At 51.9% G+C, this 14257-nt stretch overlaps 1 long non-coding RNA gene across 1 annotated transcript; it reads left to right on the forward strand.

Moving 5' to 3' along the window:
• The first annotated feature begins 5452 nt into the window (after nucleotides 1-5452).
• On the forward strand, nucleotides 5453-12785 carry LOC110346198 (uncharacterized). Its single transcript, XR_002390098.2, has 3 exons — nucleotides 5453-5675; nucleotides 9144-9552; nucleotides 12524-12785. It is a non-coding gene; the product is annotated as an uncharacterized LOC110346198 (long non-coding RNA).
• Nucleotides 12786-14257: the final 1472 nt, after the last annotated feature.

Below are 14257 nucleotides of genomic sequence, written 5' to 3' on the forward strand. Positions count from 1 at the left end.
CATCTCAAATCCAGGATTATTTGTGGGCTTTACAAAACCATGTGACCCTAATTTTACCATAAAAACTTGTTTTCCTTAAACCATTTTATCCTAGTCTCAATCCCCTCTCCTGAATAAATCGCCTAAACCTCAGTGCCTTTTCTACTCCTTCTGCAGGCATCTGTGTCGACAGACAGAGCTGGCTACCCATGGACTGAACCCACTGGAACTGGGAGCCACATAAACTTCTCCTTCAGTGGCAGGTGTTGGGTACTTTTGTCCCAGTGATTGGACAGTGAGAAGTCACTAATGCAGAGCAAATACCCCGGGAAGGTGAAGGATGGGGAAGCCCAGAACAGGACACCTAGGAAAAGCTGCCGATGGTTTTCTCAATATGCCCAGGCAGCCCTGGGAGCCAAGGGCCCAGGCTGAGATGCCAGCAGCCTGCAGAGAGAGGCAGACCTGACCTGTGCCTGCCCAGCCCTGTCTGTGCTGTGGCAGTGCTCGTGTTTGACACCTGTGCTCACGCACTTCCCTACCTTCCTAGGCAGAAAAGCCACAGGCGCCTCTCCCGTGAGTGCTCTGTGAGGGGAGACACAGGTCTCTCCCTGCCGATGGCGCAGCACGGGCTGGTGGGCGGCAGCTGATGGGTGAGTGTGGGAGTCCTCTTGCCTTTGGAAATCAGTGGTGTCCACTGTCTTCCATCTGTCAGTGGTTCATCCTAACCGTAGCACACCTCTAGCCTCACTGTGCCCTAATACCCAAATAGTGTCCTCACCGGCCTCTGCCTGCTCCCCAGCCACGCTGGTCCAACGGGCTAAGGTTGCTTTCACCACCGTGGCTCCAGCATCTGCTGCAGGGAATGGACACAGGCGTGCTTGCTAAGGCAGGTGCTGGGTGAGTTTCCTGCTTACAGAAACAGACGCCAGGCTGTGCATCCAGAGGCCCCAGCCTTGTATTTAACACTGAGTTAGGGAGAGCAGGTACCAGAGTGGGTAAAGTAAGACACAGCTTCTGTTCTCTAGGAATCTAAAAAGCATGTATTTATGAGACAGATAAGTAGCCACAGGCATGGTTGGTTAGATACTAAAATTAGCCCTGTGTCTATTCTCATCCTTAACTGGGCACTAACATCACCTGCCAAGATTCGAGACATCACAGCGGCTTCCCGCTCGCCTGCCCTCTGAGATCTTGATTAGGTCTGTCTGCTTAGGGTCTGTGTTTATGGACAGCCCCCAGGGGATTCCAGGAGCATCCCGGGTCCGAATCACCGTACCCAGGGTTATGGGGCTGGCGGGCAGGTTCCTAGGACGCAGAGGGAGCTTGTTTTGAGCCATGGGTCACAGAGGGGCTCAGATGGGCAGCCTTGGAGAGAGATTGCGCTGGGCAGGAAGGGTGGAGCCTGTGGACAGAGCAAGCAGACACTGACGGTGCGTGGGGAGATGACAGCTAATGGGCACCTGGTTCCACACAGGAGAAACATGTGCAGGAGCTCTGTGCTCGGCCTCGGTGATCGCAGTTCATAGCAGCGAATCGTGTGCTTGAGGGCTCGGAGCAGGTGTAGTCGGCTCATCTCGTGCAAAAGGCGCAGCATGCACGGTGACTCGTGTGTTAGTCGGCTTGGCTCAGCTGTCTCACAGTGGGTACGCATTCCAGAACATCATGTGACTCATCACAAATGGACGGAAGTTTTATTTGCTAACTTCAGAACATGTTCAAATTGCTGAGATTTAAAGAGCCATGGCTGGAAATCAAGTGATGCCATCTGCAGGAAGTCTCGCACGGGGGAGGAGGGCAGGGGCGGCTCTGCAGGGAGCACCTGGCTACGGAGGGCAGGGCGGGAGGAGCAGCGTGGGGATCAGAGGGCGGGGAGGACGCAGCTGCCCTCGCCCCGGAAGGCAGGGCCTCTGACTGGAGTTGGTGCGCACACAGCAGCCTCTGCCAGATGTGGCACCAGCATGCGGTTTCCCTGGGCGGCTGGATGTTCCGGGCCAGCCCAGCTCTCTCAGGGGCCAGGACCCTCCCTGCCTCGGGAGGCGCTGTGGCCTCTCATTACCGAGGGCGCCTGTCTGCAGGGCAGGGCCACAAGGTGTGCATCACAGTGACTGTCCGCCCAGGCCGCCCTGCTGCCTGCACACTGTGGGAGCGCCTTGCCTCAGCCTCTGTCTCGGATCCCAGGTGTCTGAGCACCCCTCAGTGCAGGCCTCCGGCCCCAGAGGGAGGTGGCTGAGTCCCGCCCTCCTCCTGGCCATGTCCCTCAGCACTGAGTCCTCCTCTACTCGGGCGCCACGGCACCGTCTGTCACTGGATCCTCTCACTCGTGCCCGGGCCCCGGCTGGGGTTGGGCCGCACTCTCTAGTCTGATGACCTCCCCAGCATCCTCGAGTCTTGTCCCCGGCCTCTCCCAGGAGCCCTCGCACGGCTCTTTCTGGCTTGGTTCCCATCCTGCCCTTCTGATGTCGTCCTCACCACTGTCCTTCAGGGAGCAGAGCCCGGGACCCAGCTCTGGATGCTGGCCAGGGCTGGGCCTGGAGTCCTGGGGACAAACCTTCAGGGCGCTGGCAGCCCATCGACTTCGAGTCTCCTAACCCGTTCCCCGAGGGCCCTGCTTGCCCCAACTGGAGCACAAGGGTGTGGAAACTGAGCCCCCGGGTACTGGGCCTGCCCACCTAGAGGGCACGCCTAGCACAGGCCTCACCCTTCTGCCCACGCCAGCCTGCTGCTAGGACCTCCACACCCAGCAACCCTGCCACACCCGCAGGGAGCTCGCTGGAAAGTGCTGGCCCTGAGCTTGTTGGGAATGGGCTGGGAGCTGGGGCAGGGGCTGGTGTTCAGACCCAGCACCCAGACCAGAGCGACAGACAGAGGGCAGGCAGAGAACAGGTTGGCCTTCCTGCGGCCTGCCTCAGACTCATCCTGCAGAGGAGCCAGGGGCTCGGGCCTTCCTGCCTGGACTGTGGACATGGAACCAAGACCTAAACCGTAGGGAGAGAAGCTCCAGTATTATAATCTGCGTCTCACAGCCGGAGAGCCCTGGACTGTCTTCCACAGGAACCCACCCATCTTTGGCCTTGTTGGCTGGGGGTTTCTTTTGCTTCTGTGCCGGCCAGATTGAGTTATTGCTCTGGGATACATGGTCCAGCAGACCCAGGAGCTGGGCAACTGCAGGAGACACCCTGTGGACTTCTTCGCCCGGCCCAACAGCGGTCTCCGAGACTTCACACCCTCATCAGTGCCCATCCCCAGGTCGTTCCTCCTCCATCAGATCCTGTTCCTCTCATGGGCATGAGGATGAAATAAGACCCAGGCCCCCATGATGGGGTTGATGGAGGGGCTTCCTCCAGGAGCGGATGGGCAGTCCACACTGGGGAGCCCACCCTGTGGCCTGCCACCTCTCCTCCTCCTGAGTCCTGTCCATTGCAGTGTTCCAAGAAGATCCTCAATGAGGGCTGGATAGACAGGTCACTTCCCTTTTGTCCCTGGCCTATGAGAGTCAGTGCTGCTCATGGTCAGTGGGCTCAGGGCAACCAGGGGGCTCCTGACAGCGACTGATGCAGTGAGTGATATTGTGACAAGAAGGATCCAAGAACGCTGGACAAGCCAGTGCTTTGCTGCTCTCTAGTCTCTCTCTGCACCTGAGCTTTGTGCAGCTTGTGGACAGAGCCTGGAGCTCTATCCTAGGATCATGCAGACTGGAGAAGGGTGGAGTTCACGAGGAGCACGTGGTTGGATGCTCTGGGCTCAGAAGGTGGGTCATGGGCAGCCCTTGGGGTGAGCAAAGGAGAAGTTAGTGAAGTCAGTGGGCCTGGTCACTCTTTCCTTGAGCCGCACAGCAGAGACTGTGACAAGGAACCGGTACCTGGCTCCTGCTCGGCCTGTGGACAGATGTGCATACGGCAGGCGCTTGGCTCCAGGGCACAGCCGCTTCCTGCTGGAATTGCTTTGATTCTTGGTGCAATGAGATCTGCTTGCAAGTTACCTCAGTACAAGGAGGGCTGACCCCATCTCTGCCCCCAGAAGTGATCTCCTCTCAGACCATCCGCAGTGCATGCCTTGCTCATTCCCGGATGTCAGAACCCGTGGCCAGGGCCAGTGGTCCTTCCTGCCTCCTCCCTGAGGTTTAGTCACCTTGAAGCTCATTTTTGTCTTTCAGTGCTTTCCTTCCCCCTCCAGCGGTCCTCAGAGTGTGATCCCAGGGCAGCGGCATCAGGGTCACCTGGGAAATTGCTAGAAACACCAGTTCCCAGCTCCCTGCCCAAGATGGCCCAGACCAGAACCCAGGGTTGGAGTTGAGAATCCTGCATTACCTTACACACTCTGGGGAGATTCTGGTGCTTGCCAAGTGAGAAAAACCACTGTTCTAAGGCAACAGATCTTTCAATTAACTGCTGTGGAGATACAGGGCCAGAGACCAAGCCAACACCCAGTTCTCTTCAGTATGTAGTCCGTATAGTTAATACTCAGGTCATGTCTGAGGCCCACTCCATCACTGGAACCCGTGGCTGACACCAAGGTCTTTGGAAACTTACTTGCCAATAGCCCTCACGGAGATATTTGTCATCCTCCTGTACGCCAGATTCTCTAAAGTGATTTGGCTTCCTTGGCGTGACTCTTTGTCAAATCCCTCTCACTGCTGTTTCTCTAATGGACTCATTGAGAGACGCAGTGAATGCTTTGTTAACCATCTATTCTGTTCACTAATGAATCCGCATTGTCCACAAAGCCGGATGCTGTCAGTCATCAAGTGTTTCTGAATGGTCTCTTTGTCCCGCTGTGTGCAGTGCCCCTCGGAGCTCACCTGTTCATACCCTGGGGACTCACTTCCTAGCGTTGTGCCTGCTGCCTGTGCTCAGACTCAGATGATGATGGGGTTGTCCCTCTAGGCCCTGCCCTCAATGGTGACCTCCAGTCAGAGACCTCCAGGAATTCATGTGGCCAGGCCAGAGATGTCCTGCAGGGCGGGGGGGGGGGGCGTGGAGCACTGTGGGGTCCCAGGATTTGTCCAGCATCCTGCAGGCACCTTCTGGTCCCTGATGTGGGTTAGAATCCACTCCTTCGCCAGCGGTGCGTGACCCCTCCCCACTGTCCCGTTGCCCTCCGCTGCCTCCACATCTCTGACAGAAGCTGCCTTGGGGTGACCACTGTACCTCAAGACTCCATTTCAGCAAATGCGCTCAGCACTGCTCAAAGCTTGTGTACATCAGGTCAGCTCGGGGACTTGTGACAGTACACATGCTGGACTCCACGCACGGAGCATAATCCAGTAAACCTGGGGTGGGGACACAAACCGACCTTTCTAACACTCACAGGTCAGTCTGACCCAACCAGTCCAGGCACCAGGTTTTGAGAACCACTCATGGGCTAGGGAAAGGCAATGTCAGTGTCTTCCTGGCTCCTCCATTCTCCATTTATCCCTGTTCCATCCATGGCCTTTATGGCATCATAGCTCTCATGTTGCCAGGCAACGATGATCTATTGCTCGGGCAAGCAAAGATAACACGAGCCTTGCCAACTCCCAGAACTTTTATTGGACGCAGTGACTGACCCGGCTTCAGGAAAACGATTTAGTCCTGTGCCGAAAACAGAGTCCTTGGAGAGTGTTCAAACCAGCGTCCTTTAGAAACCCAGCGCTCTGAGGCATTTGCTGACAGACACCCGGACACATGTAATGGGATTATAGATCAGCCTCATTTAAGGTATAGTTGTTGGTGAGAGCAGAATTGCTCCCTGGAGGACTTAAATTAGGTACAAAGCAATTAACTTTAAGCAACCAAAAAATTGGCTCTGTAAAACTTCCATTTCCATTAGCTCCTAACCAGGAGCTCAGCACCAGGTGACTTCGAGTGCAGTGGTCACATGGGTCTCTGGGGACAGCAGCATAGTGCAGGCTCAGGTCACTGCCTCGGTGGGGACCGCAGGAGACGAGACCTGGCCTTCGAGGGCTCAGTCGTCCCCCAGGCTTTCTGAGATTCCTTGGCCTGAGAAGAAATCTGTTTGGGTTTCAGGTCTGCTGGTTTTTCAGCTGCACAGCCTTGGATGTGCCCGGTCTCAGCCTGGTTCTGTCTGCGCTGAGCATTTCAGGCAGCTTTGCTCCACCCCGTGTATTTTTATTTTCACAAAGAATTTGATGTGTTTGTCAGTCAGAGTATTAACAGATCATTGATCAATTATTGAGCTAATAAATCAGTGACAGTTATTAATTTGATATGATTATAAAATTCATGCAATTGCTTTAAGAAAAAAAAATGGAAAAACCGAAAGAAATCAAATGCCTGTGATTGCACAATCCGGATGTCATAGCATTAACTTTTCAAATGATCTTTTCTGAGAATGTGGCTGTGTCGATGAGCACAGCTCATAACCTTTTTTTCCCTGGAGCATCACACCCCTAGGCCACAGCAGCATGGTGTCCCTGCTCCACACACAGGGATGACGACAAAGGAACAGCAACTGGAGCCTGTGGGCGTGGCTGAGGTGACTTATGCATGAGAGGCAGCAGGTCTTTTGAATTAACCGCATCAGAGGAAAAAAGTAAAAGAAGAATGAGGATCAAAGTAAGCAGACAGGACCTGTGGGACCCCAGCAAGTGAGCGGGGACCCCAGCAAGTGAACAACATCCACCCTGTCAGAACCCCAGAGGCCGACAAGACAGAGAGAAGCATAGGGCAGAGTGAATGAAGGAAGAAGTAGTAAAGATCAGAGCATAAAATAATAAATTGAGACTAAAAAATGCTAAAGATCAATGAAAGAAAGAGTTGGGTTTTTGTAAAGATAAGTGAAATTGACAAACTTTTAGCTAGAGTAAGAAAGAGACAAATCTCAAATAAATAAAATAAGAGACTAAAAATGGGCCTTATAACATCTACTACAGAAGTACCAAAGATAATTAAGGGATGCCACAAACCACAGTGTTAAGGGTGTATCTAGATGTCTCCCGAAAGCCTCATGTGCTCATAGATGGGGCTTTGGGAGGTGGCTGGATCTAGGGTGTGTGATGCTGGGTTAAGGTCGTGTGATTACTAAATCAGTCCCCTGATTGTTTGAGCATAGTTCTGGGTGAGGATAATGGCACCCTGGGTGCTGTATTTCAGCGCAGACAAAATCATCTCTCAAAGGATCAAAGACATAAATGTAAGACTCAGTACCATGAAATTACTATTAGAAAACACAGGGCAAGCGCTTCAGGACATTTGCATGGGGAAAGTTCTTTTTAAAACCCCCAAAGCAAAGGCAGTGAGTACAACAGTTAAGCCATAGGGTTATATCAAACTCCAAAGCGTCTGCACAATAAAGGAGACCAACAGCAGAGCTGAGAGATAACCTGCAGAACAGGAGAAAATATCTGCAAACTGTTGGTTCGACAAGGACTTAGTACTCAGAACGCATAAAGGACTTAACTGCGTAGCACTCACAATAATTAAAGTAATATTTGTTGTTTAAAATGGGCAAATGATCTGAATAGATGTTTCTCAAGAAAGATGTGCAAATGGTCAAAGCGTATGTGAAGAGTGTAACTCAATATCAGTAATTTTCAGGGAAATGTAATCAAAGCCCCAGTGAGACACCCTCTCACCCGAATTGGAACAGTTATTATCAAAAGACAAAAAATACTAAGTGCTGTCCAGGGTGCAGAGAGGGGAGCGCACGCGGGCGCTGCTGATGGGAGGTAAAGTGGCACAGCTCCTGCGGAAGTGGTGGAGCCCCTCTAGAATCTGGCTCACAGCTGCCCTGTGACCCTGCAGCTGTACGTCCGGTGTGGACCAGAGCGAAGAGGTCAGGGTGGGAAGGATGGCTGCGTGTCTTTGGTGGTAATCTGGGGGACCGGAGGGCGCCCTGTCCAGGAGACTGCCTGGATGCACAGGGAGATGCGGAATTCAGGTTACTCGATCATGTAGGAGTAGAGAAAATGACAGTCCCTTGAGAAAGATTTTATTTCTGAGTAGAATCTATTCATGGGAGCGAAGTCACTGTGTCTAAAGACAGAGCAGTTTTGAAGCCTTTTCGACATTTTCCTGGAAAGCCTGTGTCCGGCCCTGTGAGAGGCACCAACACGGGGTCCTGGAGCATTTATCATTCAGTCCCAGGTGCCCTTTGGTGCACGGGACTAGAGGCTGGACTCAGGGAAGTGCCGCTTGTCCCAGAGTGAGCCTGGGTCACTCGGCACGGCGCCGCTTGCTAAACCTCCCTGGTGAAGCCCCTTTCCCTATGGTTCCTTGGCAGCCATCAGTCTGGACTCATCCGACCCTTCAAAATCATGCAGTTGCCTTAGGTCTGCTCAAAACGTCCAGTGGGCCTTGCCGTCCGCTGGCTCCTGGGACCTGCCAAGTCCCTCCCAGCGGGGCTCCTCGATTTCCCCTGTGTGTCTTCTCCCCTTCCAGGAAGACGCTTTCCTTGAGAGTCATAATTTTATTTTATTGCAAATGATATTTTCCTCCATATTACTGTTTTGTTGATATTTTTAATGGCATACCCCAAACTATTAATTTTTATATATTTACTTTGTACATAGCGATTTTATTAAATTTCCTTATTAATTAAAATTTCCCCAATGATTTTCTTTTCTGATCTCTTTTTTATTACCAAAAAAGACTTCCAAACATGGAAAAAAAGAATAATGTAATGAATACTCATGTACTTATCAATAAATTTAATGACTTTTTACATTTTCTTGGAATGTTACCCCCAAAATCCAGAGATGAAACATCACTGACAGATTAGGAAACTCTGGCACATGACTCCCTGGCACCAGTCCCTTCCTTCCCTCTCTCAGAAGTGACCATGAGTGAAAAATTCCTTCTTATCCCTCTTTGCTGGGTTTATACTTGCTACTTATGTTTTAGTTAAAACTCTGCTGTCACTATGTTGTAAACTGCTACGAAGCTGGGCGTGATGTGCATTCCTATAACCCACACCAGGAGGCTGAGGCAGGAGGGTCGAAAGTATGAGCCCGGCATAGCAGCTTAGTGTGACCCTGTCTCATGGCAAGAACAACAAGACAAGGGCTAGGGATGCAGCTCAGTGTGAGAGCCTTGGGTTCAATCCCCAGGACTGAAACGGGAGGGAGCTATTTTGTGCTATTTTGTGCTATCCACAGTGCCCTGCTGTGGTAGCTACCATTTGACTTCGCAGCCGCCACGCTCATGATGTGCTCTGTGTCTCCACAGGAACTTTCCAGCAGCGAGATATTTCACAAGCTCGCTTGACTTCTCTGGGTACAACTGTGACATCAATTGGGAGCAGGCTGCTTACTGCTTCTAGCACATTTTCAAAGCTACTTGAGTCTGAGGGCCGTGGAATTCATTCTTATGCTTTTCATGGCAATTGCATAATGAGAGGCCTGACTGGCAGAGAGAGCCAGGGAAATGGAGATAATTGAAGAGGGAGAAGACCTGAGGCCCCAGGCTCGCGAACAACTCCCACAGAGAAGGAACCACCTCTGCTCCCATCTCACCCCAGCAGCCTTCCTGGGGTCTCCGTCCGGGGATCTGCGTGGACCCCTCATCAGGACTGGACCACTCGTAGAGCTTTTCTCTGGACACCTTTTCCTCCAAATGCCTCCAGACTATTCTTTGAGTAGGTTTCCTCTATCTTTGGCCCAGCTGATAATGATGAAAACAATCACCATTTTTGTTGTTGTTGTTCTGAAGATTGAATCCAAGGCCTTCCCACTGAGCTACATCCCTAACTTAAGATCCTCCTGCCTCAGCCTCCCAGAATGCTAGGATTACAGTCACGTACCACTGTGCCCCACTAAAACTCAAAAGGGCTGGCAGAGGGATCACATTTTAAGATGTCTTGGTGGCTTGCTCCAGGTGGCCTTCCATGGTGGGAGAGTTTGTTGTCAAATCTCATCACGTCCATTAGTCACCTGTGGGGACAGGGCACAGTGGCTGCCCTGGACTCTGGGAGCCACTGCCACGTAAGGAAACATTCCATTAGTTTCTCTTTGCAAGGCCGAGGACTCGAATGTGCTGCCCCTTTCTGTACAAGCTACAAGGGTGGTGGCAGTTGTGTTACGGATAGGGAGAGCTGAGGGCAAGCGTTTAGGATGCCAGCGGCTCTCTGTGCTTCTAGGGAGACAATGAGGCCCCCGCTGCTGGGGCAGAGCAGGATGGGGGTGGCCATCTGGGATTAAGGGTTGGGATGCTGGTGGCCCACAGAACCTCTCCTGGACCTGCACAGGCTCAGTGGTGTGGATCCAGTGTGTATCAGTCAGCTCTGCACTGCTGGGACCGAAACCCAGACCCAGCACCCAGCTCGATGAAGGAGGGCTTTCTTCTGGCTCATAGTTTCTGAAGGTTTGGTCCATGGTTGCCTGGCTCCAAGGCAGAAATATCATGGTGGAGGAAAGCTGCTTGTCTCATAGGAAGCAGAGAGAGAGAAAGGGGCCAGAGACCAGAACATACCCCCAGAGGCTGGCCCTACTTCCTCCAGCCAGACCGCCTCCTGAGAGCACAGACAGCTATGAGCTCATGATGGGCGAATTCCCTGATGAGCACAGCACTCCATGATCCAGCCACCTTGGAAAAGCCCCATCTCTGAACTTTGGGGGGCATTTTTGACCCAAACCATAACAGGCGACAGGGGCCATGCAGAACCAGGGGGACATGCACTCCCAGAGAAATACAGGGTCCGGGGTCACTGTGCAGAGGCAGCAAGGAAGGGGCCTGGAGGAGGTGAGCACCACTGTGAGCTCCGGGCCAAGTCAGCCGGCGGCTCTGGGCCTCCCTCCTGCTGCAGGGCGAGCCCTTTCCTTGGCCAAGAAGCAAGTGGCTCAGTTCTCTTATAAGTGGTAGGTGATGATGTTTTCCTTTCGTTGCCAAGTTCATGGGGGCGTGTGGGGACTGTCATTAAGTATTTCTCTAAGACATAGTTTTTATTACTCATGAATGCTCCATAATTGACCTCGCCATTGCCTTTTGAATGTATTTCTCATAACTCTGAGATGAACATCTGTGCATACCAATTTCCCCATCCCTGAAGTGAGGTTGCTGGATTGAAGGGAGAAGACTTTAGATACATCTTCCTCCACCGATGTCTTGAGAATTGTGCTGGTCGGTGCTCCCAGCGGCAGGTGGAAGGGGATGAAGGGCTCCTGAGTCTTGGGATGTGGGCAGGGGAGGAGGCACTGGCTGAATCCGGGGCTCTGGGAATGGACGGGGTGCTTGTGGGATGAGGACAGGGCTCACCCAGCCCCTTCAGGGACAGGCTTGCCCAGCTGCAGCTGAGCACATGGAGCCACATTCGATGTCACACGGCAAGTGCTTCCTTCGTTCACTTAGCAGCTTTGCTCCTGGGAACCATGAGGCCCTGAATGGCAGGTCGGAAGCCAGCCAGAAAGAGGCCAACGATGGACTCCTCTCTGCAAGTGTGTGGCTCTGGGGGTCCTGGGGGAGCCAGAGGGCATGTACCCAGTACCTGGGTATATAATAAGGGGGACCTCACCCCAGTAACCAAGTGTAGCAAAGAGCAGGTGCACACCTATACCCGGGTATCGCAAAGAGGAGGTGCACTTCATACCCAGGCATATAAAGGAGGGCATGGCCCAGCTCCCAGGTTTAGTAAGGAGGGTGGCGCCCCAGGACCCAGACACATGCCAGGTCTGCGCATCCTCTGCTTCAGGGAAGACCCTGTGCACCGCTGCTGCTGGGGTCGTCTCCCTCTCTTTCTCCACTCACTGGCTCCTCCGGGAGGCATAGCTGAGCCCATGGTGTCAGGCACAGTGAAGGAGAGGGTGTGCACAGTTGAGCTGTCAGCTAGGGTGTCTGATACAGCCAGGGAGCAGGAGCAGACCCGTGCTGTGCAGATGCCAGGGCCCTGGGGCTGGAGCCTTTGTCCCAGGGCAGTGATAAGATGCTGACCATTGTGGAGGACGGGCCATCTCTGTCCACAGGAAGAGAAGGGGCAGGCCAGGAAGGCAGGAGAAGACCCCTGGCGACTCAGACCACGGTGGAGATAGGGACTGGGGACAGAGGCAGGCAGGGCCACAGGGGCAGGAAGTGAGGCTGTGGGCTGCAGTCTCTGTGCTCTGCCACGGGCTGCAGCCCATCCTGTAGGGAAGCCTCCCTGTGGCCTCTCTGAGGTACCATTCTGGTGGAGAGGTTGCTGGTGGCAGAGGAGTGGCTGGACAGGGGAGAGAGGCAGTGACTAAAGTCATGACATAAAGACGTCTTGTGGTTAAACACAATTTTAGCAGAGGCAGGGACAGAAAAGGAAGGGAAGAAATGAGCAGAGATGGTGAGACGCTCATGGTGGACAGAGAAGGGGCCAGAAGCCAGGGCAGCTGTCACTGCAGAGAATGCCAGACAGCCAAGAAGGTCCCAAATATTAGAATAATGTCATTACTGCCCTTACCTAGTCAGCCGAAGGGCCCGCGTGATCGATGCTCTTTCTGGGCCTTTTATTAAGTTTTCATCATTGTGCTGCCTGCGCAATCCACTGCCTTGGGGAACATTTGAGATTTGAATTTGAAAATGAGATTCACAAAATTAGATATTCTTCATATATATTTTTTTCTTTCTCTAACTCCAAACTGAAACAAAAGTTTATAAAGGACAAGATCTTGGATCCGTCAGACCTCAGCTGCGAGAGAGCAGAGTTTTGGTTCCCAAGCAAACAGTGTCACCAGACCCAGTGAGCCCGACCCAGTGAGCCAAGGCTGGACGAGACTGAAGCCGGGCGAACTTGGAGGCCTCTGCAGGGTTCCCAACACTGTTGTTCGCAGGGGGCTTCCTTGCCACCGATGAGTCACCTGACAACTTCTTTAAAAAATTATGGGTAAAATACAAATAACATAAACATTTGGCAATTTCACCAACTCTCAAGTGAACGTTGTGTTGCGTTAAATACGTTCACATTACTGGGCAGCCACACCACCATCTGTTTCTAGAAATCTAGAACTCAGAGTCCTGTGGCCCTAATCTTTCCTCTTCCCTTGCCCCTGGCCATCGTGACCTGTGCAAGTCTCTGTCCTTGGATCTGTCTGCTGTGGCACCTCTGCAAGTGGGGCCTGCATCTCTGTTCTTTCCTGACTGGCTGAGGTGTGTCTGTAAGCCCAGCTGTGCTCTGCGTGTTGACGGGGAACTAAGCATCCGCTCTCAGCAACATGGTCCTCCAGAAAATCTTCAGTAGGTACTGAATCCCCGCCGCGGATTTAGTAGGGCTTGGATGTCTTGAGAAATAAGACTTTGGAAAAACACATCATTATCTTGGCCCTTAAGCTTCCAATTCTGTAGCTCAGGAGGCAAAGTGAACACACATGACAGGTCCCACACACCACACACACAGGTGTTCATGTAGACCCTGACCCTGTGAATGTCACGTGGCAGTGGAGGCTCTGGAACAGCTGCTGCAAAGATGATTCCAGAAAAATTAAATTATGTTATGCAACTCCAAGAGCATTTAGAGACACAGTATTTAGTGAATTGACTTGGAGAATTCTTTATGTGGGTCACTGGTTTGGAGGAAATATTCATTTTTAAAAATCTAAATACATATTAATTATCCAGGGATTTTTTTCAAATGGGAAGTAGGAACAGAGTCTCTCTCTCTCTCTCTGTCTCTCTCTCTCTCTGTCTCTCTCTCTCTCTCTGCCTAGTCACTTTAGATATTTCATTGAATCCTGCTAAAAAGCAGTCAGGTATTTGCCATCTGTCCTGAACAGCTGCGATTTTCTTCCTATTTGAGCACAGCATTTTATTATGGAGAAATTGGCATATTGTGCTTGTCATTTGCTTTTTCATATCCTGGTCCGTGGCTAGACTGATCCGCAAGAAGTCGCATTGTGTCCGGGCTCCTGTCTTGGTCAGGTGAATGCAAGGGACATCACATGCTTCCTCTCACCACATTAGCAGTAACTTGCTTTGCCAGACTCTGATGCTTTTGATGTGAGACATCTGTGGCAGTGTTGTTTATGAATAGAAGCGAAATGTAAAAATACCCACAGGACTTCCTGTTAAATGTATTGGATTGAATGCCAATATTTATATCTGCTCCTTGTGAACTTTTGTTAAGATGAAGGAGGAAAAAAGATACAAATCAATAATGAGGTTGAGAACAGGAAAGATGATCTCATAAAATAAGAAATATTGACACATTTTGGAATCTGGAAACATAAAGATGAGTGGGAACCAATGTATCAGAGCCCAGACAGAATGTGAGGACGGGGGTGAAAGAAATGGGTCTCAGAGGGTTTCAGGACCCGGGAGGGGTTAAGCGCTGCAGGCAGGAGGTATTGTGAGGCAAGAGAAGATGGGGCTTCACACGGGGGCTGGCAGAA

The sequence above is a fragment of the Heterocephalus glaber genome, unplaced genomic scaffold (genome assembly GCF_053883595.1).
Source record: "Heterocephalus glaber isolate CG9 unplaced genomic scaffold, H.glaber_assembly_v1.0 deba00001067, whole genome shotgun sequence".
Lineage (NCBI taxonomy): Eukaryota > Metazoa > Chordata > Mammalia > Rodentia > Bathyergidae > Heterocephalus > Heterocephalus glaber.